The sequence below is a fragment of the Microtus oregoni genome, unplaced genomic scaffold, assembly GCF_018167655.1.
Source record: "Microtus oregoni isolate MIOR12 unplaced genomic scaffold, Mior012 000000F_ref0000247, whole genome shotgun sequence".
Lineage (NCBI taxonomy): Eukaryota > Metazoa > Chordata > Mammalia > Rodentia > Cricetidae > Microtus > Microtus oregoni.
The window spans coordinates 33,278,281-33,302,908 of NW_024543059.1; the positions used below are offsets into that span (position 1 = coordinate 33,278,281).

At 52.4% G+C, this 24,628-nt stretch overlaps 19 non-coding genes across 19 annotated transcripts; all 19 read right to left on the reverse strand.

The window, feature by feature from the left end:
• Nucleotides 1–1,132: 1,132 nt before the first annotated feature.
• LOC121454853 lies at nucleotides 1,133–1,226 on the reverse strand. The gene has a single exon (XR_005975365.1). It is a non-coding gene; the product is annotated as a small nucleolar RNA SNORD116 (small nucleolar RNA).
• A 1,140-nt stretch (nucleotides 1,227–2,366) lies between these two features.
• LOC121454009 lies at nucleotides 2,367–2,460 on the reverse strand. Its single transcript, XR_005975147.1, has one exon. It is a non-coding gene; the product is annotated as a small nucleolar RNA SNORD116 (small nucleolar RNA).
• A 1,136-nt stretch (nucleotides 2,461–3,596) lies between these two features.
• On the reverse strand, nucleotides 3,597–3,690 carry LOC121454800. Its single transcript, XR_005975326.1, has one exon. It is a non-coding gene; the product is annotated as a small nucleolar RNA SNORD116 (small nucleolar RNA).
• A 1,149-nt stretch (nucleotides 3,691–4,839) lies between these two features.
• Nucleotides 4,840–4,933, reverse strand: LOC121454012. The gene has a single exon (XR_005975150.1). It is a non-coding gene; the product is annotated as a small nucleolar RNA SNORD116 (small nucleolar RNA).
• Nucleotides 4,934–6,081: 1,148 nt separating this feature from the next.
• Nucleotides 6,082–6,175, reverse strand: LOC121454025. The gene has a single exon (XR_005975152.1). It is a non-coding gene; the product is annotated as a small nucleolar RNA SNORD116 (small nucleolar RNA).
• Nucleotides 6,176–7,322: 1,147 nt separating this feature from the next.
• On the reverse strand, nucleotides 7,323–7,416 carry LOC121454029. Its single transcript, XR_005975154.1, has one exon. It is a non-coding gene; the product is annotated as a small nucleolar RNA SNORD116 (small nucleolar RNA).
• A 1,148-nt stretch (nucleotides 7,417–8,564) lies between these two features.
• Nucleotides 8,565–8,658, reverse strand: LOC121454031. The gene has a single exon (XR_005975155.1). It is a non-coding gene; the product is annotated as a small nucleolar RNA SNORD116 (small nucleolar RNA).
• A 1,145-nt stretch (nucleotides 8,659–9,803) lies between these two features.
• On the reverse strand, nucleotides 9,804–9,897 carry LOC121454035. The gene has a single exon (XR_005975156.1). It is a non-coding gene; the product is annotated as a small nucleolar RNA SNORD116 (small nucleolar RNA).
• A 1,145-nt stretch (nucleotides 9,898–11,042) lies between these two features.
• LOC121454040 lies at nucleotides 11,043–11,136 on the reverse strand. The gene has a single exon (XR_005975158.1). It is a non-coding gene; the product is annotated as a small nucleolar RNA SNORD116 (small nucleolar RNA).
• A 1,149-nt stretch (nucleotides 11,137–12,285) lies between these two features.
• Nucleotides 12,286–12,379, reverse strand: LOC121454896. Its single transcript, XR_005975374.1, has one exon. It is a non-coding gene; the product is annotated as a small nucleolar RNA SNORD116 (small nucleolar RNA).
• Nucleotides 12,380–13,527: 1,148 nt separating this feature from the next.
• On the reverse strand, nucleotides 13,528–13,621 carry LOC121454046. The gene has a single exon (XR_005975159.1). It is a non-coding gene; the product is annotated as a small nucleolar RNA SNORD116 (small nucleolar RNA).
• A 1,149-nt stretch (nucleotides 13,622–14,770) lies between these two features.
• On the reverse strand, nucleotides 14,771–14,864 carry LOC121454054. The gene has a single exon (XR_005975160.1). It is a non-coding gene; the product is annotated as a small nucleolar RNA SNORD116 (small nucleolar RNA).
• Nucleotides 14,865–16,013: 1,149 nt separating this feature from the next.
• Nucleotides 16,014–16,107, reverse strand: LOC121454057. Its single transcript, XR_005975161.1, has one exon. It is a non-coding gene; the product is annotated as a small nucleolar RNA SNORD116 (small nucleolar RNA).
• Nucleotides 16,108–17,260: 1,153 nt separating this feature from the next.
• Nucleotides 17,261–17,354, reverse strand: LOC121454063. The gene has a single exon (XR_005975163.1). It is a non-coding gene; the product is annotated as a small nucleolar RNA SNORD116 (small nucleolar RNA).
• Nucleotides 17,355–18,503: 1,149 nt separating this feature from the next.
• LOC121454069 lies at nucleotides 18,504–18,597 on the reverse strand. The gene has a single exon (XR_005975164.1). It is a non-coding gene; the product is annotated as a small nucleolar RNA SNORD116 (small nucleolar RNA).
• A 1,149-nt stretch (nucleotides 18,598–19,746) lies between these two features.
• On the reverse strand, nucleotides 19,747–19,840 carry LOC121454082. Its single transcript, XR_005975166.1, has one exon. It is a non-coding gene; the product is annotated as a small nucleolar RNA SNORD116 (small nucleolar RNA).
• A 1,149-nt stretch (nucleotides 19,841–20,989) lies between these two features.
• On the reverse strand, nucleotides 20,990–21,083 carry LOC121454089. Its single transcript, XR_005975167.1, has one exon. It is a non-coding gene; the product is annotated as a small nucleolar RNA SNORD116 (small nucleolar RNA).
• A 1,149-nt stretch (nucleotides 21,084–22,232) lies between these two features.
• Nucleotides 22,233–22,326, reverse strand: LOC121454096. Its single transcript, XR_005975168.1, has one exon. It is a non-coding gene; the product is annotated as a small nucleolar RNA SNORD116 (small nucleolar RNA).
• A 1,149-nt stretch (nucleotides 22,327–23,475) lies between these two features.
• Nucleotides 23,476–23,569, reverse strand: LOC121454102. The gene has a single exon (XR_005975169.1). It is a non-coding gene; the product is annotated as a small nucleolar RNA SNORD116 (small nucleolar RNA).
• Nucleotides 23,570–24,628: the final 1,059 nt, after the last annotated feature.

Here is a 24,628-nt window from a genome sequence, read left to right on the forward strand (position 1 = left end):
AGTGGCCTGGCCCAGAGACTTTCAGAGGTAGGTCTCCTCTCAAGCCAGGGTGGGTGTTGGGGAGTGCGAGAACTGCCCAGACGTGCCCCATCTGGGAAAGGGAGGTTGCAATTGGTCCATGCATGGAAGGCAGGAGCACCTTGAGGACCTAAGTCTGCTACAGGCAGGTGCAGACTGGTCTGGAGTCACGAATGGGCACACCTCGCAGCACCACCAAGACCCGACAATCGTCAGCTCGTGCTTCCAATTCATGTCATGCTTACCTTGGTCCTCGGGCCTTCTGCTGCAAGTCACCAACACCAGTGGGCAAGAGTGCGATAGGCTCAGGCTGCTGCCATCAGCCGTAGGCATGGCCTCCGTTGTTGGGCCATTCTGTCTGCCCTGTGGCCATTGGTGCCACAGATGCAACACTGTGAATACATAAAAGCAGAGGCCCTCGTTACAGACGGAGGCATGAAACTGGCTCTGGGAGGGCTTGCGCTGGTGGGTCTCAGTGGGATGATCGGGCAACAAGTGTTCTGCCAGCTCCCCTGCTCTGTCCAAACCCTCAAGCATGGTTTGCCAGATGGCTGACAGCAAACTATTCAAGTCTCAGGGCTTGGCCTGAGCCTGGAACCCTCTGTGGCCATGAAGGTGATATGTGGCCCTCTCTGCAGCCACAACTGCTATCTGTAAGCCCACAACATCCAGCTACTGCAACACCAGCAAGCACTCTCTTACTCAAAATAAATGAATGAATGGATAGATACATAAATAAATGAATAAATAAATAAATATCATCGGAGGCTGCTCTGAATAAAGTCAGCCCGGAAACCAGCTCACTGGATTGATGAACAAGGACACGCCCAACTGGCAGTCTCAAGATCAAGGCTCAGGACTCAGCTCTCTTTTGACATGTTCCCTGAGCAAACCATGCCTCCTATTCCCTGAGCAGGTCTGACAAACTGACAGCCAGGGATAATGGCACCTGCAAACCACTCTCTTGCTAATGTAAATGTCAAAGTGCATTAAGCCTTCCCCACAGGACTTCACTCTAAGAGATGCTATGCCACTGCTGGAGGTGGGCAGGAGCAGGGGAGTGGTTAGCATTCCCGTATCCAACTACCAGAGGACCTGGGTGACCCAAGGTGCAGGACCTCAGTCTCGATGAGAGCGGTGGTACTGAGTTTTCACTCATTTTGTTCAGCTTTTCCAAGGAATGATTGACTGGGAATCATCAACGATCCAAGCACCCTGGAGTGGCCTGGCCCAGAGACTTTCAGAGGTAGGTCTCCTCTCAAGCCAGGGTGGGTGTTGGGGAGTGCGAGAACTGCCCAGACGTGCCCCATCTGGGAAAGGGAGGTTGCAATGGGTCCATGCATGGAAGGCAGGAGCACGTTGAGGACCTAAGTCTGCTACAGGCAGGTGCAGACTGGTCTGGAGGCACGAATAGGCACACCTCGCAGCACCACCAAGACCCGACAATCGTCAGCTCGTGCTTCCAATTCATGTCATGCTTACCTTGGTCCTCGGGCCTTCTGCTGCAAGAAAGTCACCAACACCAGTGGACAACAGTGCAATGGGCTCAGGCTGCTGCCATCAGCCGTAGGCATGGCCTGGGGTGTTGGGCCATTCTCTCTGCCCTGTGGCCGTGCATGCCACAGATGCAACACTGTGAAGACATAAAAGCACAGGCCCTCGTTACAGTGGGAGCCATGAAACTGGCTCTGGGAGGGCTTGAGCTGGTGGGTCTCAGTGGGATGATCGGGCAAAAAGTGTTCTGCCAGCTCCCCTGCTCTGTCCAAACCCTCAAGCATGGTTTGCCAGATGGCTGACAGCAAACTATTCAAGTCTCAGGGCTTGGCCTGAGCCTGGCACCCTCCGTGGCCTTGAAGGTGATATTTGGCCCTCTATGCAGCCATTCAACTAATATCTGTAAGACCAACACATCCAGCTCCTGCAACACCAGCAAGCACTCTCTTACTCAAAATAAATGAATGAATGAATAGATACATAAATAAATGAATAAATAAATAAATATCATCGTGGGCTGCTCTGAATAAAGTCAGCAAGGAAACCAGCTCACTGGATTGATGAACAAAGACAAGCCCCCTGGCAGTCTCAAGATCAAGGCTCAGGACTCAGCTCTCTTTGGACATGTTCCCTGAACAAACCATTGCTCCTATTCCCTGAGCAGGTCTGACAAACTGACAGCCAGGGCTACTGGCACCTGCAAACCTCTCTCTTGCTAATGCAAATGTCAAAGTGCACTAAGCCTTCCCCACAGGACTACACTCTAAGAGATGCTATGCCACTGCTGGAGTTGGGCAGGAGTGGTTGGCATACCCGTATCCAACTACCAGAAGACCTGGGTGACCCAAGGTGCAGGACCTCAGTCTCGATGAGAGCGGTGGTACTGAGTTTTCACTCATTTTGTTCAGCTTTTCCAAGGAATGATTGACTGGGAATCATCATCGATCCAAGCACGCTGGAGTGGCCTGGCCCAGAGACTTTCAGAGGTAGGTCTCCTCTCAATCCAGGGTGGGTGTTGGGGAGTGCCAGAACTGCCCAGACGTGCCCCATCTGGGAAAGGGAGGTTGCAATGGGTCCATGCATGGAAGGCAGGAGCACCTTGAGGACCTAAGTCTGCTACAGGCAGGTGCAGACTGGTCTGGAGGCACGAATGGGCACACCTCGCAGCACCACCAAGACCCGACAATGGTCAGCTCGTGCTTCCAATTCATGTCATGCTTACCTTGGTCCTCGGGCCTTCTGCTGCAAGTCACCAACACCAGTGGGCAACAGTGCGATAGGCTCAGGCTGCTGCCATCAGCCCTAGGCAAGGCCTGGGGTGTTGGGCCATTCTGTCTGCGCTGTGGCCATTGGTGCCACAGATGCAACACTGTGAAGACATAAAAGCACAGGCCCTCGATACAGTGAAAGGCATGAAACTGGCTCTGGGAGGGCTTGAGCTGGTGGGTCTCAGTGGGATGATCAGGCAACAAGTGTTCTGCCAGCTCCCCTGCTCTGTCCAAACCCTCAAGCATGGTTTGCCAGATGGCTGACAGCAAACTATTCAAGTCTCAGGGCTTGGCTTGAGCCTGGCACCCTCCGTGGCCTTGAAGGTGATATTTGGCCCTCTCTGCAGCCATTCAACTAATATCTGTAAGCCCAACACATCCAGCTACTGCAACACCAGCAAGCACTCTCTTACTCAAAATAAATGAATGAATGAATAGATACATAAATAAATGAATAAATAAATAAATATCATCGTGGGCTGCTCTGAATAAAGTCAGCAAGAAACCAGCTCACTGGATTGATGAACAAAGACAAGCCCACCTGGCAGTCTCAAGATCAAGGCTCAGGACTCAGCTCTCTTTGGACATGTTCCCTGAACAAACCATTGCTCCTATTCCCTGAGCAGGTCTGACAAACTGACAGCCAGGGCTACTGGCACCTGCAAACCTCTCTCTTGCTAATGCAAATGTCAAAGTGCACTAAGCCTTCCCCACAGGACTTCACTCTAAGAGATGCTATGCCACTGCTGGAGTTGGGCAGGAGTGGTTGGCATACCCGTATCCAACTACCAGAAGACCTGGGTGACCCAAGGTGCAGGACCTCAGTCTCGATGAGAGCGGTGGTACTGAGTTTTCACTCATTTTGTTCAACTTTTCCAAGGAATGATTGACTGGGAATCATCATCGATCCAAGCACGCTGGAGTGGCCTGGCCCAGAGACTTTCAGAGGTAGGTCTCCTCTCAAGCCAGGGTGGGTGTTGGGGAGTGCGAGAACTGCCCAGACGTGCCCCATCTGGGAAAGGGAGGTTGCAATTGGTCCATGCATGGAAGGCAGGAGCACCTTGAGGACCTAAGTCTGCTACAAGCAGGTGCAGACTGGTCTGGAGGCACGAATGGGCACACCTCGCAGCACCACCAAGACCCGACAATGGTCAGCTCGTGCTTCCAATTCATGTCATGCTTACCTTGGTCCTCGGGCCTTCTGCTGCAAGAAAGTCACCAACACCAGTGGACAACAGTGCAATAGGCTCAGGCTGCTGCCATCAGTCGTAGGCATGGCCTGGGCTGTTGGGCCATTCTGTCTGCGCTGTGGCCATTGGTGCCACAGATGCAACACTGTGAAGACATAAAAGCACAGGCCCTCGATACAGTGAAAGGCATGAAACTGGCTCTGGGATGGCTTGAGCTGGTGGGTCTCAGTGGGATGATCGGGCAACAAGTGTTCTGCCAGCTCCCCTGCTCTGTCCAAACCCTCAAGCATGGTTTGCCAGATGGCTGACAGCAAACTATTCAAGTCTCAGGGCTTGGCCTGAGCCTGGCACCCTCCGTGGCCTTGAAGGTGATATTTGGCCCTCTCTGCAGCCATTCAACTAATATCTGTAAGCCCAACACATCCAGCTACTGCAACACCAGCAAGCACTCTCTTACTCAAAATAAATGAATGAATGGATAGATACATAAGTAAATGAATAAATAAAAAAATATCATCGGAGGCTGCTCTGAATAAAGTCAGCCCGGAAACCAGCTCACTGGATTGATGAACAAGGACACGCCCAACTGGCAGTCTCAAGATCAAGGCTCAGGACTCAGCTCTCTTTGGACATGTTCCCTGAGCAAACCATGCCTCCTATTCCCTGAGCAGGTCTGACAAACTGACAGCCAGGGCTACTGGCACCTGCAAACCTCTCTCTTGCTAATGCAAATGTCAAAGTGCACTAAGCCTTCCCCACAGGACTTCACTCTAAGAGATGCTATGCCACAGCTGGAGGTGGGCAGGAGAAGGGGAGTGGTTGGCATTCCCGTATCCAACTACAAGAGGACCTGGGTGACCCAAGGTGCAGGACCTCAGTCTCGATGAGAGCGGTGGTACTGAGTTTTCACTCATTTTGTTCAGCTTTTCCAAGGAATGATTGACTGGGAATCATCATCGATCCAAGCACGCTGGAGTGGCCTGGCCCAGAGACTTTCAGAGGTAGGTCTCCTCTCAAGCCAGGGTGGGTGTTGGGGAGTGCGAGAACTGCCCAGACGTGCCCCATCAGGGAAAGGGAGGTTGCAATGGGTCCATGCATGGAAGGCAGGAGCACCTTGAGGACCAAAGTCTGCTACAGGCAGGTGCAGACTGGTCTGGAGGCACGAATGGGCACACCTCGCAGCACCACCAAGACCCGACAATCGTCAGCTCGTGCTTCCAATTCATGTCATGCTTACCTGGGTCCTCGGGCCTTCTGCTGCAAAAAAGTCACCAACACCAGTGGGCAACAGTGCAATAGGCTCAGGCTGCTGCCATCAGCCCTAGGCATGGCCTGGGGTGTTGGGCCATTCTGTCTGCCCTGTGGCCATGTGTGCCACAGATGCAACACTGTGAAGACATAAAAGTACACGCCATCGTTACAGTGGGAACCATGAAACTGGCTCTGGGAGGGCTTGAGCTGGTGGGTCTCAGTGGGATGATCGGGCAACAAGTGTTCTGCCAGCTCCCCTGCTCTGTCCAAACCCTCAAGCATGGTTTGCCAGATGGCTGACAGCAAACTATTCAAGTCTCAGGGCTTGGCCTGAGCCTGGCACCCTCCGTGGCCTTGAAGGTGATATTTGGCCCTTTCTGCAGCGATTCAACTAATATCTGTAAGCCCAACACATCCAGCTACTGCAACACCAGCAAGCACTCTCTTACTCAAAATAAATGAATGAATGAATAGATACATAAATAAATGAATAAATAAATAAATATCATCAGAGGCTGCTCTGAATAAAGTCAGCAAGGAAACCAGCTCACTGGATTGATGAACAAAGACAAGCCCCCCTGGCAGTCTCAAGATCAAGGCTCAGGACTCAGCTCTCTTTGGACATGTTCCCTGAACAAACCATTGCTCCTATTCCCTGAGCAGGTCTGACAAACTGACAGCCAGGGCTACTGGCACCTGCAAACCTCTCTCTTGCTAATGCAAATGTCAAAGTGCACTAAGCCTTCCCCACAGGACTTCACTCTAAGAGATGCTATGCCACTGCTGGAGTTGGGCAGGAGCAGGGGAGTGGTTGGCATACCCGTATCCAACTACCAGAAGACCTGGGTGACCCAGGTGCAGGACCTCAGTCTCGATGAGAGCGGTGGTACTGAGTTTTCACTCATTTTGTTCAGCTTTTCCAAGGAATGATTGACTGGGAATCATCATCGATCCAAGCACGCTGGAGTGGCCTGGCCCAGAGACTTTCAGAGGTAGGTCTCCTCTCAAGCCAGGGTGGGTGTTGGGGAGTGCGAGAACTGCCCAGACGTGCCCCATCAGGGAAAGGGAGGTTGCAATTGGTCCATGCATGGAAGGCAGGAGCACCTTGAGGACCTAAGTCTGCTACAGGCAGGTGCAGACTGGTCTGGAGGCACGAATGGGCACACCTCGCAGCACCACCAAGACCCGACAATCGTCAGCTCGTGCTTCCAATTCATGTCATGCTTACCTTGGTCCTCGGGCCTTCTGCTGCAAGAAAGTCACCAACACCAGTGGACAACGTGCGATAGGCTCAGGCTGCTGCCATCAGTCGTAGGCATGGCCTGGGGTGTTGGGCCATTCTGTCTGCCCTGTGGCCATTGGTGCCACAGATGCAACACTGTGAAGACATAAAAGCACAGGTCCTCGATACAGTGAAAGGCATGAAACTGGCTCTGGGAGGGCTTGAGCTGGTGGGTCTCAGTGGGATGATCGGGCAACAAGTGTTCTGCCAGCTCCCCTGCTCTGTCCAAACCCTCAAGCATGGTTTGCCAGATGGCTGACAGCAAACTATTCAAGTCTCAGGGCTTGGCCTGAGCCTGGCACCCTCCGTGGCCTTGAAGGTGATATTTGGCCCTCTCTCCAGCCATTCAACTAATATCTGTAAGCCCAACACATCCAGCTACTGCAACACCAGCAAGCACTCTCTTACTCAAAATAAATGAATGAATGAATAGATACATAAATAAATGAATAAATAAATAAATATCATCGTGGGCTGCTCTGAATAAAGTCAGCAAGGAAACCAGCTCACTGGATTGATGAACAAAGACAAGCCCCCCTGGCAGTCTCAAGATCAAGGCTCAGGACTCAGCTCTCTTTGGACATGTTTCCTGAACAAACCATTGCTCCTATTCCCTGAGCAGGTCTGACAAACTGACAGCCAGGGCTACTGGCACCTGCAAACCTCTCTCTTGCTAATGCAAATGTCAAAGTGCACTAAGCCTTCCCCACAGGACTTCACTCTAAGAGATGCTATGCCACTGCTGGAGTTGGGCAGGAGCAGGGGAGTGGTTGGCATACCCGTATCCAACTACCAGAAGACCTGGGTGACCCAGGTGCAGGACCTCAGTCTCGATGAGAGCGGTGGTACTGAGTTTTCACTCATTTTGTTCAGCTTTTCCAAGGAATGATTGACTGGGAATCATCATCGATCCAAGCACGCTGGAGTGGCCTGGCCCAGAGACTTTCAGAGGTAGGTCTCCTCTCAAGCCAGGGTGGGTGTTGGGGAGTGCGAGAACTGCCCAGACGTGCCCCATCTGGGAAAGGGAGGTTGCAATTGGTCCATGCATGGAAGGCAGGAGCACCTTGAGGACCTAAGTCTGCTACAGGCAGGTGCAGACTGGTCTGGAGGCACGAATGGGCACACCTCGCAGCACCACCAAGACCCGACAATCGTCAGCTCGTGCTTCCAATTCATGTCATGCTTACCTTGGTCCTCGGGCCTTCTGCTGCAAGAAAGTCACCAACACCAGTGGACAACGTGCGATAGGCTCAGGCTGCTGCCATCAGTCGTAGGCATGGCCTGGGGTGTTGGGCCATTCTGTCTGCGCTGTGGCCATTGGTGCCACAGATGCAACACTGTGAAGACATAAAAGCACAGGTCCTCGATACAGTGAAAGGCATGAAACTGGCTCTCGGAGGGCTTGAGCTGGTGGGTCTCAGTGGGATGATCGGGCAACAAGTGTTCTGCCAGCTCCCCTGCTCTGTCCAAACCCTCAAGCATGGTTTGCCAGATGGCTGACAGCAAACTATTCAAGTCTCAGGGCTTGGCCTGAGCCTGGCACCCTCCGTGGCCTTGAAGGTGATATTTGGCCCTCTCTGCAGCCATTCAACTAATATCTGTAAGCCCAACACATCCAGCTACTGCAACACCAGCAAGCACTCTCTTACTCAAAATAAATGAATGAATGGATAGATACATAAGTAAATGAATAAATAAATAAATATCATCGGAGGCTGCTCTGAATAAAGTCAGCACGGAAACCAGCTCACTGGATTGATGAACAAGGACACGCCCAACTGGCAGTCTCAAGATCAAGGCTCAGGACTCAGCTCTCTTTGGACATGTTCCCTGAGCAAACCATCCCTCCTATTCCCTGAGCAGGTCTGACAAACTGACAGCCAGGGCTACTGGCACCTGCAAACCTCTCTCTTGCTAATGCAAATGTCAAAGTGCACTAAGCCTTCCCCACAGGACTTCACTCTAAGAGATGCTATGCCACTGCTGGAGGTGGGCAGGAGCAAGGGAGTGGTTGGCATTCCCGTATCCTACTCCAAGAGGACCTGGGTGACCCAAGGTGCAGGACCTCAGTCTCGATGAGAGCGGTGGTACTGAGTTTTCACTCATTTTGTTCAGCTTTTCCAAGGAATGATTGACTGGGAATCATCATCGATCCAAGCACGCTGGAGTGGCCTGGCCCAGAGACTTTCAGAGGTAGGTTTCCTCTCAAGCCAGGGTGGGTGTTGGGGAGTGCCAGAACTGCCCAGACGTGCCCCATCTGGGAAAGGGAGGTTGCAATTGGTCCATGCATGGAAGGCAGGAGCACCTTGAGGACCTAAGTCTGCTACAGGCAGGTGCACACTGGTCTGGAGGCACGAATGGGCACACCTCGCAGCACCACCAAGACCCGACAATCGTCAGCTCGTGCTTCCAATTCATGTCATGCTTACCTTGGTCCTCGGGCCTTCTGCTGCAAGAAAGTTACCAACACCAGTGGACAACATGCGATAGGCTCAGGCTGCTGCCATCAGTCGTAGGCATGGCCTGGGGTGTTGGGCCATTCTGTCTGCGCTGTGGCCATTGGTGCCACAGATGCAACACTGTGAAGACATAAAAGCACAGGTCCTCGATACAGAGAAAGGCATGAAACTGGCTCTGGGAGGGCTTGAGCTGGTGGGTCTCAGTGGGATGATCGGGCAACAAGTGTTCTGCCAGCTCCCCTGCTCTGTCCAAACCCTCAAGCATGGTTTGCCAGATGGCTGACAGCAAACGATTCAAGTCTCAGGGCTTGGCCTGAGCCTGGCACCCTCCGTGGCCTTGAAGGTGATATTTTGCCCTCTCTGCAGCCATTCAGCTAAATCTGTAAGCCCAACACATCCAGCTACTGCAACACCAGCAACACTCTCTTACTCAAAATAAATGATTGAATGAATAGATACATAAATAAATGAATAAATAAATAAATATCATCGTGGGCTGCTCTGAATAAAGTCAGCAAGGAAACCAGCTCACTGGATTGATGAACAAAGACAAGCCCCCTGGCAGTCTCAAGATCAAGGCTCAGGACTCAGCTCTCTTTGGACATGTTCCCTGAACAAACCATTGCTCCTATTCCCTGAGCAGGTCTGACAAACTGACAGCCAGGGCTACTGGCACCTGCAAACCTCTCTCTTGCTAATGTAAATGTCAAAGTGCACTAAGCCTTCCCCACAGGACTTCACTCTAAGAGATGCTATGCCACTGCTGGAGTTGGGCAGGAGCAGAGGAGTGGTTGGCATACCCGTATCCAACTACCAGAAGACCTGGGTGACCCAAGGTGCAGGACCTCAGTCTCGATGAGAGCGGTGGTACTGAGTTTTCACTCATTTTGTTCAGCTTTTCCAAGGAATGATTGACTGGGAATCATCATCGATCCAAGCACGCTGGAGTGGCCTGGCCCAGAGACTTTCAGAGGTAGGTCTCCTCTCAAGCCAGGGTGGGTGTTGGGGAGTGCGAGAACTGCCCAGACGTGCCCCATCTGGGAAAGGGAGGTTGCAATTGGTCCATGCATGGAAGGCAGGAGCACCTTGAGGACCTAAGTCTGCTACAGGCAGGTGCACACTGGTCTGGAGGCACGAATGGGCACACCTCGCAGCACCACCAAGACCCGACAATCGTCAGCTCGTGCTTCCAATTCATGTCATGCTTACCTTGGTCCTCGGGCCTTCTGCTGCAAGTCACCAACACCAGTGGGCAACAGTGCGATAGGCTCAGGCTGCTGCCATCAGCCCTAGGCATGGCCTGGGGTGTTGGGCCATTCTGTCTGCCCTGTGGCCATTGGTGCCACAGATGCAACACTGTGAAGACATAAAAGCACAGGCCCTCGATACAGTGAAAGGCATGAAACTGGCTCTGGGAGGGCTTGAGCTGGTGGGTCTCAGTGGGATGATCGGGCAACAAGTGTTCTGCCAGCTCCCCTGCTCTGTCCAAACCCTCAAGCATGGTTTGCCAGATGGCTGACAGCAAACTATTCAAGTCTCAGGGCTTGGCCTGAGCCTGGCACCCTCCGTGGCCTTGAAGGTGATATTTGGCCCTCTCTGCAGCCATTCAACTAATATCTGTAAGCCCAACACATCCAGCTACTGCAACACCAGGAAGCACTCTCTTACTCAAAATAAATGAATGAATGGATAGATACATAAGTAAATGAATAAATAAAAAAATATCATCGGAGGCTGCTCTGAATAAAGTCAGCCCGGAAACCAGCTCACTGGATTGATGAACAAGGACACGCCCAACTGGCAGTCTCAAGATCAAGGCTCAGGACTCAGCTCTCTTTGGACATGTTCCCTGAGCAAACCATGCCTCCTATTCCCTGAGCAGGTCTGACAAACTGACAGCCAGGGCTACTGGCACCTGCAAACCTCTCTCTTGCTAATGCAAATGTCAAAGTGCACTAAGCCTTCCCCACAGGACTTCACTCTAAGAGATGCTATGCCACTGCTGGAGGTGGGCAGGAGCAGGGGAGTGGTTGGCATTCCCGTATCCTACTCCAAGAGGACCTGGGTGACCCAAGGTGCAGGACCTCAGTCTCGATGAGAGCGGTGGTACTGAGTTTTCACTCATTTTGTTCAGCTTTTCCAAGGAATGATTGACTGGGAATCATCATCGATCCAAGCACGCTGGAGTGGCCTGGCCCAGAGACTTTCAGAGGTAGGTTTCCTCTCAAGTCAGGGTGGGTGTTGGGGAGTGCGAGAACTGCCCAGACGTGCCCCATCTGGGAAAGGGAGGTTGCAATTGGTCCATGCATGGAAGGCAGGAGCACCTTGAGGACCTAAGTCTGCTACAGGCAGGTGCAGACTGGTCTGGAGGCACGAATGGGCACACCTCGCAGCACCACCAAGACCCGACAATCGTCAGCTCGTGATTCCAATTCATGTCATGCTTACCTTGGTCCTTGGGCCTTCTGCTGCAAGCAAGTCACCAACACCAGTGGGCAACAGTGCGATAGGCTCAGGCTGCTGCCATCAGTCGTAGGCATGGCCTGGGGTGTTGGGCCATTCTGTCTGCCCTGTGGCCATTGGTGCCACAGATGCAACACTGTGAAGACATAAAAGCACAGGCCCTCGATACAGTGAAAGGCATGAAACTGGCTCTGGGAGGGCTTGAGCTGGTGGGTCTCAGTGGGATGATCGGGCAACAAGTGTTCTGCCAGCTCCCCTGCTCTGTCCAAACCCTCAAGCATGGTTTGCCAGATGGCTGACAGCAAACTATTCAAGTCTCAGGGCTTGGCCTGAGCCTGGCACCCTCCGTGGCTTTCAAGGTGATATTTGGCCCCCTCTGCAGCCATTCATCTGCTATCTCTAAGCCCAACACATCCAGCTACTGCAACACCAGCAAGCACTCTCTTACTCAAAATAAATGAATGAATGGATAGATACATAAGTAAATGAATAAATAAATAAATATCATCGTGGTCTGCTCTGAATGAAGTCAGCAAGGAAACCAGCTCACTGGATTGATGAACAAAGACAAGCCCACCTGGCAGTCTCAAGATCAAGGCTCAGGACTCAGCTCTCTTTGGACATGTTCCCTGAGCAAACCATTGCTCCTATTCCCTGAGCAGGTCTGACAAACTGACAGCCAGGGCTACTGGCACCTGCAAACCTCTCTCTTGCTAATGCAAATGTCAAAGTGCACTAAGCCTTCCCCACAGGACTTCACTCTAAGAGATGCTATGCCACTGCTGCAGTTGGGCAGGAGCAGGGGAGTGGTTGGCATACCCGTATCCAACTACCAGAAGACCTGGGTGACCCAAGGTGCAGGACATCAGTCTCGATGAGAGCGGTGGTACTGAGTTTTCACTCATTTTGTTCAGCTTTTCCAAGGAATGATTGACTGGGAATCATCATCGATCCAAGCACGCTGGAGTGGCCTGGCCCAGAGACTTTCAGAGGTAGGTCTCCTCTCAAGCCAGGGTGGGTGTTGGGGAGTGTGAGAACTGCCCAGACATCCCCCATCTGGGAAAGGGAGGTTGCAATGGGTCCATGCATGGAAGGCGGGAGCACCTTGAGGACCAAAGTCTGCTAGAGGCAGGTGCAGACTGGTCTGGAGGCACGAATGGGCACATCTCGCAGTACCACCAGCACCCGACAATCGTCAGCTCATGCTTCCAATTCATGTCATGCTTACCTTGGTCCTCGGGCCTTCTGCTGCAAGCAAGTCACCAACACCAGTGGGCAACAGTGCGATAGGCACAGGCGGCTGCCATCAGCCCTAGGCATGGCCTTGGGTGTTGGGCCATTCTGTCTTCCCTGTGGCCATTGGTGCCACAGATGCAACACTGTGAAGACATAAAAGCACAGGCCCTCGATACAGTGAAAGGCATGAAACTGGCTCTGGGAGGGCTTGAGCTGGTGGGTCTCAGTGGGATGATCGGGCAACAAGTGTTCTGCCAGCTCCCCTGCTCTATCCAAACCCTCAAGCATGGTTTGCCTGATGGCTGACAGCAAACTATTCAAGTCTCAGGGCTTGGCCTGAGCCTGGCACCCTCCGTGGCCTTGAAGGTGATATTTGGCCCATCTGCAGCCATTCAACTAATATCTGTAAGCCCAACACATCCAGCTACTGCAACACCAGCAAGCACTCTCTTACTCAAAATAAATGAATGAATGGATAGATACATAAGTAAATGAATAAATAAATAAATATCATCGGAGGCTGCTCTGAATAAAGTCAGCCCGGAAACCAGCTCACTGGATTGATGAACAAGGACACGCCCACCTGGCAGTCTCAAGATCAAGGCTCAGGACTCAGCTCTCTTTGGACATGTTCCCTGAGCAAACCATGCCTCCTATTCCCTGAGCAGGTCTGACAAACTGACAGCCAGGGCTACTGGCACCTGCAAACCTCTGTCTTGCTAATGCAAATGTCAAAGTGCACTAAGCCTTCCCCACAGGACTTCACTCTAAGAGATGCTATGCCACTGCTGGAGGTGGGCAGGAGCAGGGGAGTGGTTGGCATACCCGTATCCAACTACCAGAAGACCTGGGTGACCCAAGGTGCAGGACCTCAGTCTCGATGAGAGCGGTGGTACTGAGTTTTCACTCATTTTGTTCAGCTTTTCCAAGGAATGATTGACTGGGAATCATCATCGATCCAAGCACGCTGGAGTGGCCTGGCCCAGAGACTTTCAGAGGTAGGTCTCCTCTCAAGTCAGGGTGGGTGTTGGGGAGTGCGAGAACTGCCCAGACGTGCCCCATCTGGGAAAGGGAGGTTGCAATTGGTCCATGCATGGAAGGCAGGAGCACCTTGAGGACCTAAGTCTGCTACAGGCAGGTGCAGACTGGTCTGGAGGCACGAATGGGCACACCTCGCAGCACCACCAAGACCCGACAATCGTCAGCTCGTGATTCCAATTCATGTCATGCTTACCTTGGTCCTTGGGCCTTCTGCTGCAAGCAAGTCACCAACACCAGTGGGCAACAGTGCGATAGGCTCAGGCTGCTGCCATCAGTCGTAGGCATGGCCTGGGGTGTTGGGCCATTCTGTCTGCCCTGTGGCCATTGGTGCCACAGATGCAACACTGTGAAGACATAAAAGCACAGGCCCTCGATACAGTGAAAGGCATGAAACTGGCTCTGGGAGGGCTTGAGCTGGTGGGTCTCAGTGGGATGATCGGGCAACAAGTGTTCTGCCAGCTCCCCTGCTCTGTCCAAACCCTCAAGCATGGTTTGCCAGATGGCTGACAGCAAACTATTCAAGTCTCAGGGCTTGGCCTGAGCCTGGCACCCTCCGTGGCTTTCAAGGTGATATTTGGCCCCCTCTGCAGCCATTCATCTGCTATCTCTAAGCCCAACACATCCAGCTACTGCAACACCAGCAAGCACTCTCTTACTCAAAATAAATGAATGAATGGATAGATACATAAGTAAATGAATAAATAAATAAATATCATCGTGGTCTGCTCTGAATGAAGTCAGCAAGGAAACCAGCTCACTGGATTGATGAACAAAGACAAGCCCACCTGGCAGTCTCAAGATCAAGGCTCAGGACTCAGCTCTCTTTGGACATGTTCCCTGAGCAAACCATTGCTCCTATTCCCTGAGCAGGTCTGACAAACTGACAGCCAGGGCTACTGGCACCTGCAAACCTCTCTCTTGCTAATGCAAATGTCAAAGTGCACTAAGCCTTCCCCACAGGACTTCACTCTAAGAGATGCTATGCCACTGCTGCAGTTGGGCAGGAGCAGGGGAGTGGTTGGCATACCCGTATCCAACTACCAGAAGACCTGGGTGACCCAAGGTGCAGGACCTCAGTCTCGATGAGAGCGGTGGTACTGAGTTTTCACTCATTTTGTTCAGCTTTTCCAAGGAATGATTGACTGGGAATCATCATCGATCCAAGCACGCTGGAGTGGCCTGGCCCAGAGACTTTCAGAGGTAGGTCTCCTCTCAAGCCAGGGTGGGTGTTGGGGAGTGTGAGAACTGCCCAGACATCCCCCATCTGGGAAAGGGAGGTTGCAATGGGTCCATGCATGGAAGGCGGGAGCACCTTGAGGACCAAAGTCTGCTAGAGGCAGGTGCAGACTGGTCTGGAGGCACGAATGGGCACATCTCGCAGTACCACCAGCACCCGACAATCGTTAGCTCATGCTTCCAATTCATGTCATGCTTACCTTGGTCCTCGGGCCTTCTGCTGCAAGCAAGTCACCAACACCAGTGGGCAACAGTGCGATAGGCACAGGCGGCTGCCATCAGCCCTAGGCATGGCCTTGGGTGTTGGGCCATTCTGTCTTCCCTGTGGCCATTGGTGCCACAGATGCAACACTGTGAAGACATAAAAGCACAGGCCCTCGATACAGTGAAAGGCATGAAACTGGCTCTGGGAGGGCTTGAGCTGGTGGGTCTCAGTGGGATGATCGGGCAACAAGTGTTCTGCCAGCTCCCCTGCTCTGTCCAAACCCTCAAGCATGGTTTGCCTGATGGCTGACAGCAAACTATTCAAGTCTCAGGGCTTGGCCTGAGCCTGGCACCCTCCGTGGCCTTGAAGGTGATATTTGGCCCTCTCTGCAGCCATTCAACTAATATCTGTAAGCCCAACACATCCAGCTACTGCAACACCAGCAAGCACTCTCTTACTCAAAATAAATGAATGAATGGATAGATACATAAGTAAATGAATAAATAAATAAATATCATCGGAGGCTGCTCTGAATAAAGTCAGCCCGGAAACCAGCTCACTGGATTGATGAACAAGGACACGCCCACCTGGCAGTCTCAAGATCAAGGCTCAGGACTCAGCTCTCTTTGGACATGTTCCCTGAGCAAACCATGCCTCCTATTCCCTGAGCAGGTCTGACAAACTGACAGCCAGGGCTACTGGCACCTGCAAACCTCTGTCTTGCTAATGCAAATGTCAAAGTGCACTAAGCCTTCCCCACAGGACTTCACTCTAAGAGATGCTATGCCACTGCTGGAGGTGGGCAGGAGCAGGGGAGTGGTTGGCATACCCGTATCCAACTACCAGAAGACCTGGGTGACCCAAGGTGCAGGACCTCAGTCTCGATGAGAGCGGTGGTACTGAGTTTTCACTCATTTTGTTCAGCTTTTCCAAGGAATGATTGACTGGGAATCATCATCGATCCAAGCACGCTGGAGTGGCCTGGCCCAGAGACTTTCAGAGGTAGGTCTCCTCTCAAGTCAGGGTGGGTGTTGGGGAGTGCGAGAACTGCCCAGACGTGCCCCATCTGGGAAAGGGAGGTTGCAATTGGTCCATGCATGGAAGGCAGGAGCACCTTGAGGACGTAAGTCTGCTACAGGCAGGTGCAGACTGGTCTGGAAGCACGAATGGGCACACCTCGCAGCACCACCAAGACCCGACAATCGTCAGCTCGTGCTTCCAATTCATGTCATGCTTACCTTGGTCCTCGGGCCTTCTGCTGCAAGAAAGTCACCAACACCAGTGGGCAACAGTGCGATAGGCTCAGGCTGCTGCCATCAGTCGTTGGCATGGCCTGGGGTGTTGGGCCATTCTGTCTGCCCTGTGTCCATTGGTGCCACAGATGCAACACTGTAAAGACATAAAAGCACAGGCCCTCGATACAGTGAAAGGCATGAAACTGGCTCTGGGAGGGCTTGAGCTGGTGGGTCTCAGTGGGATGATCGGGCAACAAGTGTTCTGCCAGCTCCCCTGCTCTGTCCAAACCCTCAAGCATGGTTTGCCAGATGGCTGACAGCAAACTATTCAAGTCTCAGGGCTTGGCCTGAGCCTGGCACCCTCCGTGGCTTTGAAGGTGATATTTGGCCCCCTCTGCAGCCATTCATCTGCTATCTCTAAGCCCAACACATCCAGCTACTGCAACACCAGCAAGCACTCTCTTACTCAAAATAAATGAATGAATGGATAGATACATAAGTGAATGAATAAATAAATAAATAAATATCATCGTGGTCTGCTCTGAATAATGTCAGCAAGGAAACCAGCTCACTGGATTGATGAACAAAGACAAGCCCACCTGGCAGTCTCAAGATCAAGGCTCAGGACTCAGCTCTCTTTGGACATGTTCCCTGAGCAAACCATTGCTCCTATTCCCTGAGCAGGTCTGACAAACTGACAGCCAGGGCTACTGGCACCTGCAAACCTCTCTCTTGCTAATGCAAATGTCAAAGTGCACTAAGCCTTCCCCACAGGACTTCACTCTAAGAGATGCTATGCCACTGCTGCAGTTGGGCAGGAGCAGGGGAGTGGTTGGCATACCCGTATCCAACTACCAGAAGACCTGGGTGACCCAAGGTGCAGGACCTCAGTCTCGATGAGAGCGGTGGTACTGAGTTTTCACTCATTTTGTTCAGCTTTTCCAAGGAATGATTGACTGGGAATCATCATCGATCCAAGCACGCTGGAGTCTCCTGGCCCAGAGACTTTCAGAGGTAGGTCTCCTCTCAAGCCAGGGTGGGTGTTGGGGAGTGTGAGAACTGCCCAGACATCCCCCATCTGGGAAAGGGAGGTTGCAATGGGTCCATGCATGGAAGGCGGGAGCACCTTGAGGACCAAAGTCTGCTAGAGGCAGGTGCAGACTGGTCTGGAGGCACGAATGGGCACATCTCGCAGTACCACCAAGACCCGACAATCGTCAGCTCGTGCTTCCAATTCATGTCATGCTTACCTTGGTCCTTGGGCATTCTGCTGCAAGCAAGTCACCAACACCAGTGGACAACAGTGCGATCGGCTCAGGCTGCTGCCATCAGCCGTAGGCATGGCCTGGGGTGTTGGGCCATTCTGTCTGCCCTGTGGCCATTGGTGCCACAGATGCAACACTGTGAAGACATAAAAGCACAGGCCCTCGTTACAGTGAGAGGCATGAAACTGGCTCTGGGAGGGCTTGAGCTGGTGGGTCTCAGTGGGATGATCGGGCAACAAGTGTTCTGCCAGCTCCCCTGCTCTGTCCAAACCCTCAAGCATGGTTTGCCAGATGGCTGACAGCAAACTATTCAAGTCTCAGGGCTTGGCCTGAGCCTGGCACCCTCCGTGGCTTTGAAGGTGATATTTGGCCCCCTCTGCAGCCATTCATCTGCTATCTCTAAGCCCAACACATCCAGCTACTGCAACACCAGCAAGCACTCTCTTACTCAAAATAAATGAATGAATGAATAGATACATAAATAAATGAATAAATAAATAAATATCATCGGAGGCTGCTCTGAATAAAGTCAGCAAGGAAACCAGCTCACTGGATTGATGAACAAAGACAAGCCCACCTGGCAGTCTCAAGATCAAGGCTCAGGACTCAGCTCTCTTTGGACATGTTCCCTGAGCAAACCATGCCTCCTATTCCCTGAGCAGGTCTGACAAACTGACAGCCAGGGCTACTGGCACCTGCAAACCTCTCTCTTGCTAATGCAAATGTCAAAGTGCACTAAGCCTTCCCCACAGGACTTCACTCTAAGAGATGCTATGCCACTGCTGGAGGTGGGCAGGAGCAGGGGAGTGGTTGGCATACCCGTATCCAACTACCATAAGACCTGGGTGACCCAAGGTGCAGGACCTCAGTCTCGATGAGAGCGGTGGTACTGAGTTTTCACTCATTTTGTTCAGCTTTTCCAAGGAATGATTGACTGGGAATCATCATCGATCCAAGCACGCTGGAGTGGCCTGGCCCAGAGACTTTCAGAGGTAGGTCGCATCTCAAGCCAGGGTGGATGTTGGGGAGTGCGAGAACTGCCCAGACGTGCCCCATCTGGGAAAGGGAGGTTGCAATGGGTCCATGCATGGAAGGCAGGAGCACCTTGAGGACCTAAGTCTGCTACAGGCAGGTGCAGACTGGTCTGGAGGCACGAATGGGCACACCTCGCAGCACCACCAAGACCCGACAATCGTCAGCTCGTGCTTCCAATTCATGTCATGCTTACCTTGGTCCTCGGGCCTTCTGCTGCAAGCAAGTCACCAACACCAGTGGACAACAGTGCAATAGGCTCAGGCTGCTGCCATCAGTCTTAGGCATGGCCTGGGGTGTTGGGCCATTCTGTCTGCCCTGTGGCCGTGCGTGCCACAGAAGCAACACTGTAGAGACATAAAAGCACAGCCCCTCGTTACAATGGGAGCCATGAAACTGGCTCTGGGAGGGCTTGAGCTGGTGGGTCTCAGTGGGATGATCGGGAAACAAGTGTTCTGCCAGCTCCCCTGCTCTGTCCATACCCTCCAGCATGGTTTGCCAGATGGCTGACAGCAAACTATTCAAGTCTCAGGGCTTGGCCTGAGCCTGGCACCCTCCGTGGCCTTGAAGGTGATATTTGGCCCTCTCTGCAGCCATTCAACTAATATCTGTAAGCCCAACACATCCAGCTACTGCAACACCAGCAAGCACTATCTTACTCAAAATAAATGAATGAATGGATAGATACATAAATAAATGAATAAATAAATAAATATCATCGGAGGCTGCTCTGAATAAAGTCAGCACAGAAACCAGCTCACTGGATTAATGAACAAAGACACGCCCAACTGGCAGTCTCAAGATCAAGGCTCAGGACTCAGCTCTCTTTGGACATGTTCCCTGAGCAAACCATGCCTACTATTCCCTGAGCAGGTCTGACAAACTGACAGCCAGGGCTACTGGCACCTGCAAACCTCTCTCTTGCTAATGTAAATGTCAAAGTGCACTAAGCCTTCCCCACAGGACTTCACTCTAAGAGATGCTATGCCACTGCTGGAGGTGGGCAGGAGCAGGGGAGTGGTTGGCATTCCCGTATCCTACTCCCAGAGGACCTGGGTGACCCAAGGTGCAGGACCTCAGTCTCGATGAGAGCGGTGGTACTGAGTTTTCACTCATTTTGTTCAGCTTTTCCAAGGAATGATTGACTGGGAATCATCATCGATCCAAGCACGCTGGAGTGGCCTGGCCCAGAGACTTTCAGAGGTAAAAGCCTCTCCTCTCAAGCCAGGGTGGGTGTTGGGGAGTGCGAGAACTGCCCAGACGTGCCCCATCTGGGAAAGGGAGGTTGCAATGGGTCCATGCATGGAAGGCAGGAGCACCTTGAGGACCTAAGTCTGCTACAGGCAGGTGCAGACTGGTCTGGAGGCACGAATGGGCACAGCTCGCAGCACCACCAAGACCCGACAATCGTCAGCTCGTGCTTCCAATTCATGTCATGCTTACCTTGGTCCTCGGGCCTTCTGCTGCAAGTCACCAACACCAGTGGGCAACAGTGCGATAGGCTCAGGCTGCTGCCATCAGCCCTAGGCATGGCCTGGGGTGTTGGGCCATTCTGTCTGCCCTGTGGCCATTGGTGCCACAGATGCAACACTGTGAAGACATAAAAGCACAGGCCCTCGATACAGTGAAAGGCATGAAACTGGCTCTGGGAGGGCTTGAGCTGGTGGGTCTCAGTGGGATGATCGGGCAACAAGTGTTCTGCCAGCTCCCCTGCTCTGTCCAAACCCTCAAGCATGGTTTGCCAGATGGCTGACAGCAAACTATTCAAGTCTCAGGGCTTGGCCTGAGCCTGGCACCCTCCGTGGCCTTGAAGGTGATATTTGGCCCTCTCTGCAGCCATTCAACTAATATCTGTAAGCCCAACACATCCAGCTACTGCAACACCAGGAAGCACTCTCTTACTCAAAATAAATGAATGAATGGATAGATACATAAGTAAATGAATAAATAAAAAAATATCATCGGAGGCTGCTCTGAATAAAGTCAGCCCGGAAACCAGCTCACTGGATTGATGAACAAGGACACGCCCAACTGGCAGTCTCAAGATCAAGGCTCAGGACTCAGCTCTCTTTGGACATGTTCCCTGAGCAAACCATGCCTCCTATTCCCTGAGCAGGTCTGACAAACTGACAGCCAGGGCTACTGGCACCTGCAAACCTCTCTCTTGCTAATGCAAATGTCAAAGTGCACTAAGCCTTCCCCACAGGACTTCACTCTAAGAGATGCTATGCCACTGCTGGAGGTGGGCAGGAGCAGGGGAGTGGTTGGCATTCCCGTATCCTACTCCAAGAGGACCTGGGTGACCCAAGGTGCAGGACCTCAGTCTCGATGAGAGCGGTGGTACTGAGTTTTCACTCATTTTGTTCAGCTTTTCCAAGGAATGATTGACTGGGAATCATCATCGATCCAAGCACGCTGGAGTGGCCTGGCCCAGAGACTTTCAGAGGTAGGTTTCCTCTCAAGTCAGGGTGGGTGTTGGGGAGTGCGAGAACTGCCCAGACGTGCCCCATCTGGGAAAGGGAGGTTGCAATTGGTCCATGCATGGAAGGCAGGAGCACCTTGAGGACCTAAGTCTGCTACAGGCAGGTGCAGACTGGTCTGGAGGCACGAATGGGCACACCTCGCAGCACCACCAAGACCCGACAATCGTCAGCTCGTGATTCCAATTCATGTCATGCTTACCTTGGTCCTTGGGCCTTCTGCTGCAAGCAAGTCACCAACACCAGTGGGCAACAGTGCGATAGGCTCAGGCTGCTGCCATCAGTCGTAGGCATGGCCTGGGGTGTTGGGCCATTCTGTCTGCCCTGTGGCCATTGGTGCCACAGATGCAACACTGTGAAGACATAAAAGCACAGGCCCTCGATACAGTGAAAGGCATGAAACTGGCTCTGGGAGGGCTTGAGCTGGTGGGTCTCAGTGGGATGATCGGGCAACAAGTGTTCTGCCAGCTCCCCTGCTCTGTCCAAACCCTCAAGCATGGTTTGCCAGATGGCTGACAGCAAACTATTCAAGTCTCAGGGCTTGGCCTGAGCCTGGCACCCTCCGTGGCTTTCAAGGTGATATTTGGCCCCCTCTGCAGCCATTCATCTGCTATCTCTAAGCCCAACACATCCAGCTACTGCAACACCAGCAAGCACTCTCTTACTCAAAATAAATGAATGAATGGATAGATACATAAGTAAATGAATAAATAAATAAATATCATCGTGGTCTGCTCTGAATGAAGTCAGCAAGGAAACCAGCTCACTGGATTGATGAACAAAGACAAGCCCACCTGGCAGTCTCAAGATCAAGGCTCAGGACTCAGCTCTCTTTGGACATGTTCCCTGAGCAAACCATTGCTCCTATTCCCTGAGCAGGTCTGACAAACTGACAGCCAGGGCTACTGGCACCTGCAAACCTCTCTCTTGCTAATGCAAATGTCAAAGTGCACTAAGCCTTCCCCACAGGACTTCACTCTAAGAGATGCTATGCCACTGCTGCAGTTGGGCAGGAGCAGGGGAGTGGTTGGCATACCCGTATCCAACTACCAGAAGACCTGGGTGACCCAAGGTGCAGGACCTCAGTCTCGATGAGAGCGGTGGTACTGAGTTTTCACTCATTTTGTTCAGCTTTTCCAAGGAATGATTGACTGGGAATCATCATCGATCCAAGCACGCTGGAGTGGCCTGGCCCAGAGACTTTCAGAGGTAGGTCTCCTCTCAAGCCAGGGTGGGTGTTGGGGAGTGTGAGAACTGCCCAGACATCCCCCATCTGGGAAAGGGAGGTTGCAATGGGTCCATGCATGGAAGGCGGGAGCACCTTGAGGACCAAAGTCTGCTAGAGGCAGGTGCAGACTGGTCTGGAGGCACGAATGGGCACATCTCGCAGTACCACCAGCACCCGACAATCGTCAGCTCATGCTTCCAATTCATGTCATGCTTACCTTGGTCCTCGGGCCTTCTGCTGCAAGCAAGTCACCAACACCAGTGGGCAACAGTGCGATAGGCACAGGCGGCTGCCATCAGCCCTAGGCATGGCCTTGGGTGTTGGGCCATTCTGTCTTCCCTGTGGCCATTGGTGCCACAGATGCAACACTGTGAAGACATAAAAGCACAGGCCCTCGATACAGTGAAAGGCATGAAACTGGCTCTGGGAGGGCTTGAGCTGGTGGGTCTCAGTGGGATGATCGGGCAACAAGTGTTCTGCCAGCTCCCCTGCTCTATCCAAACCCTCAAGCATGGTTTGCCTGATGGCTGACAGCAAACTATTCAAGTCTCAGGGCTTGGCCTGAGCCTGGCACCCTCCGTGGCCTTGAAGGTGATATTTGGCCCTCTCTGCAGCCATTCAACTAATATCTGTAAGCCCAACACATCCAGCTACTGCAACACCAGCAAGCACTCTCTTACTCAAAATAAATGAATGAATGGATAGATACATAAGTAAATGAATAAATAAATAAATATCATCGGAGGCTGCTCTGAATAAAGTCAGCCCGGAAACCAGCTCACTGGATTGATGAACAAGGACACGCCCACCTGGCAGTCTCAAGATCAAGGCTCAGGACTCAGCTCTCTTTGGACATGTTCCCTGAGCAAACCATGCCTCCTATTCCCTGAGCAGGTCTGACAAACTGACAGCCAGGGCTACTGGCACCTGCAAACCTCTGTCTTGCTAATGCAAATGTCAAAGTGCACTAAGCCTTCCCCACAGGACTTCACTCTAAGAGATGCTATGCCACTGCTGGAGGTGGGCAGGAGCAGGGGAGTGGTTGGCATACCCGTATCCAACTACCAGAAGACCTGGGTGACCCAAGGTGCAGGACCTCAGTCTCGATGAGAGCGGTGGTACTGAGTTTTCACTCATTTTGTTCAGCTTTTCCAAGGAATGATTGACTGGGAATCATCATCGATCCAAGCACGCTGGAGTGGCCTGGCCCAGAGACTTTCAGAGGTAGGTCTCCTCTCAAGTCAGGGTGGGTGTTGGGGAGTGCGAGAACTGCCCAGACGTGCCCCATCTGGGAAAGGGAGGTTGCAATTGGTCCATGCATGGAAGGCAGGAGCACCTTGAGGACCTAAGTCTGCTACAGGCAGGTGCAGACTGGTCTGGAGGCACGAATGGGCACACCTCGCAGCACCACCAAGACCCGACAATCGTCAGCTCGTGATTCCAATTCATGTCATGCTTACCTTGGTCCTTGGGCCTTCTGCTGCAAGCAAGTCACCAACACCAGTGGGCAACAGTGCGATAGGCTCAGGCTGCTGCCATCAGTCGTAGGCATGGCCTGGGGTGTTGGGCCATTCTGTCTGCCCTGTGGCCATTGGTGCCACAGATGCAACACTGTGAAGACATAAAAGCACAGGCCCTCGATACAGTGAAAGGCATGAAACTGGCTCTGGGAGGGCTTGAGCTGGTGGGTCTCAGTGGGATGATCGGGCAACAAGTGTTCTGCCAGCTCCCCTGCTCTGTCCAAACCCTCAAGCATGGTTTGCCAGATGGCTGACAGCAAACTATTCAAGTCTCAGGGCTTGGCCTGAGCCTGGCACCCTCCGTGGCTTTCAAGGTGATATTTGGCCCCCTCTGCAGCCATTCATCTGCTATCTCTAAGCCCAACACATCCAGCTACTGCAACACCAGCAAGCACTCTCTTACTCAAAATAAATGAATGAATGGATAGATACATAAGTAAATGAATAAATAAATAAATATCATCGTGGTCTGCTCTGAATGAAGTCAGCAAGGAAACCAGCTCACTGGATTGATGAACAAAGACAAGCCCACCTGGCAGTCTCAAGATCAAGGCTCAGGACTCAGCTCTCTTTGGACATGTTCCCTGAGCAAACCATTGCTCCTATTCCCTGAGCAGGTCTGACAAACTGACAGCCAGGGCTACTGGCACCTGCAAACCTCTCTCTTGCTAATGCAAATGTCAAAGTGCACTAAGCCTTCCCCACAGGACTTCACTCTAAGAGAT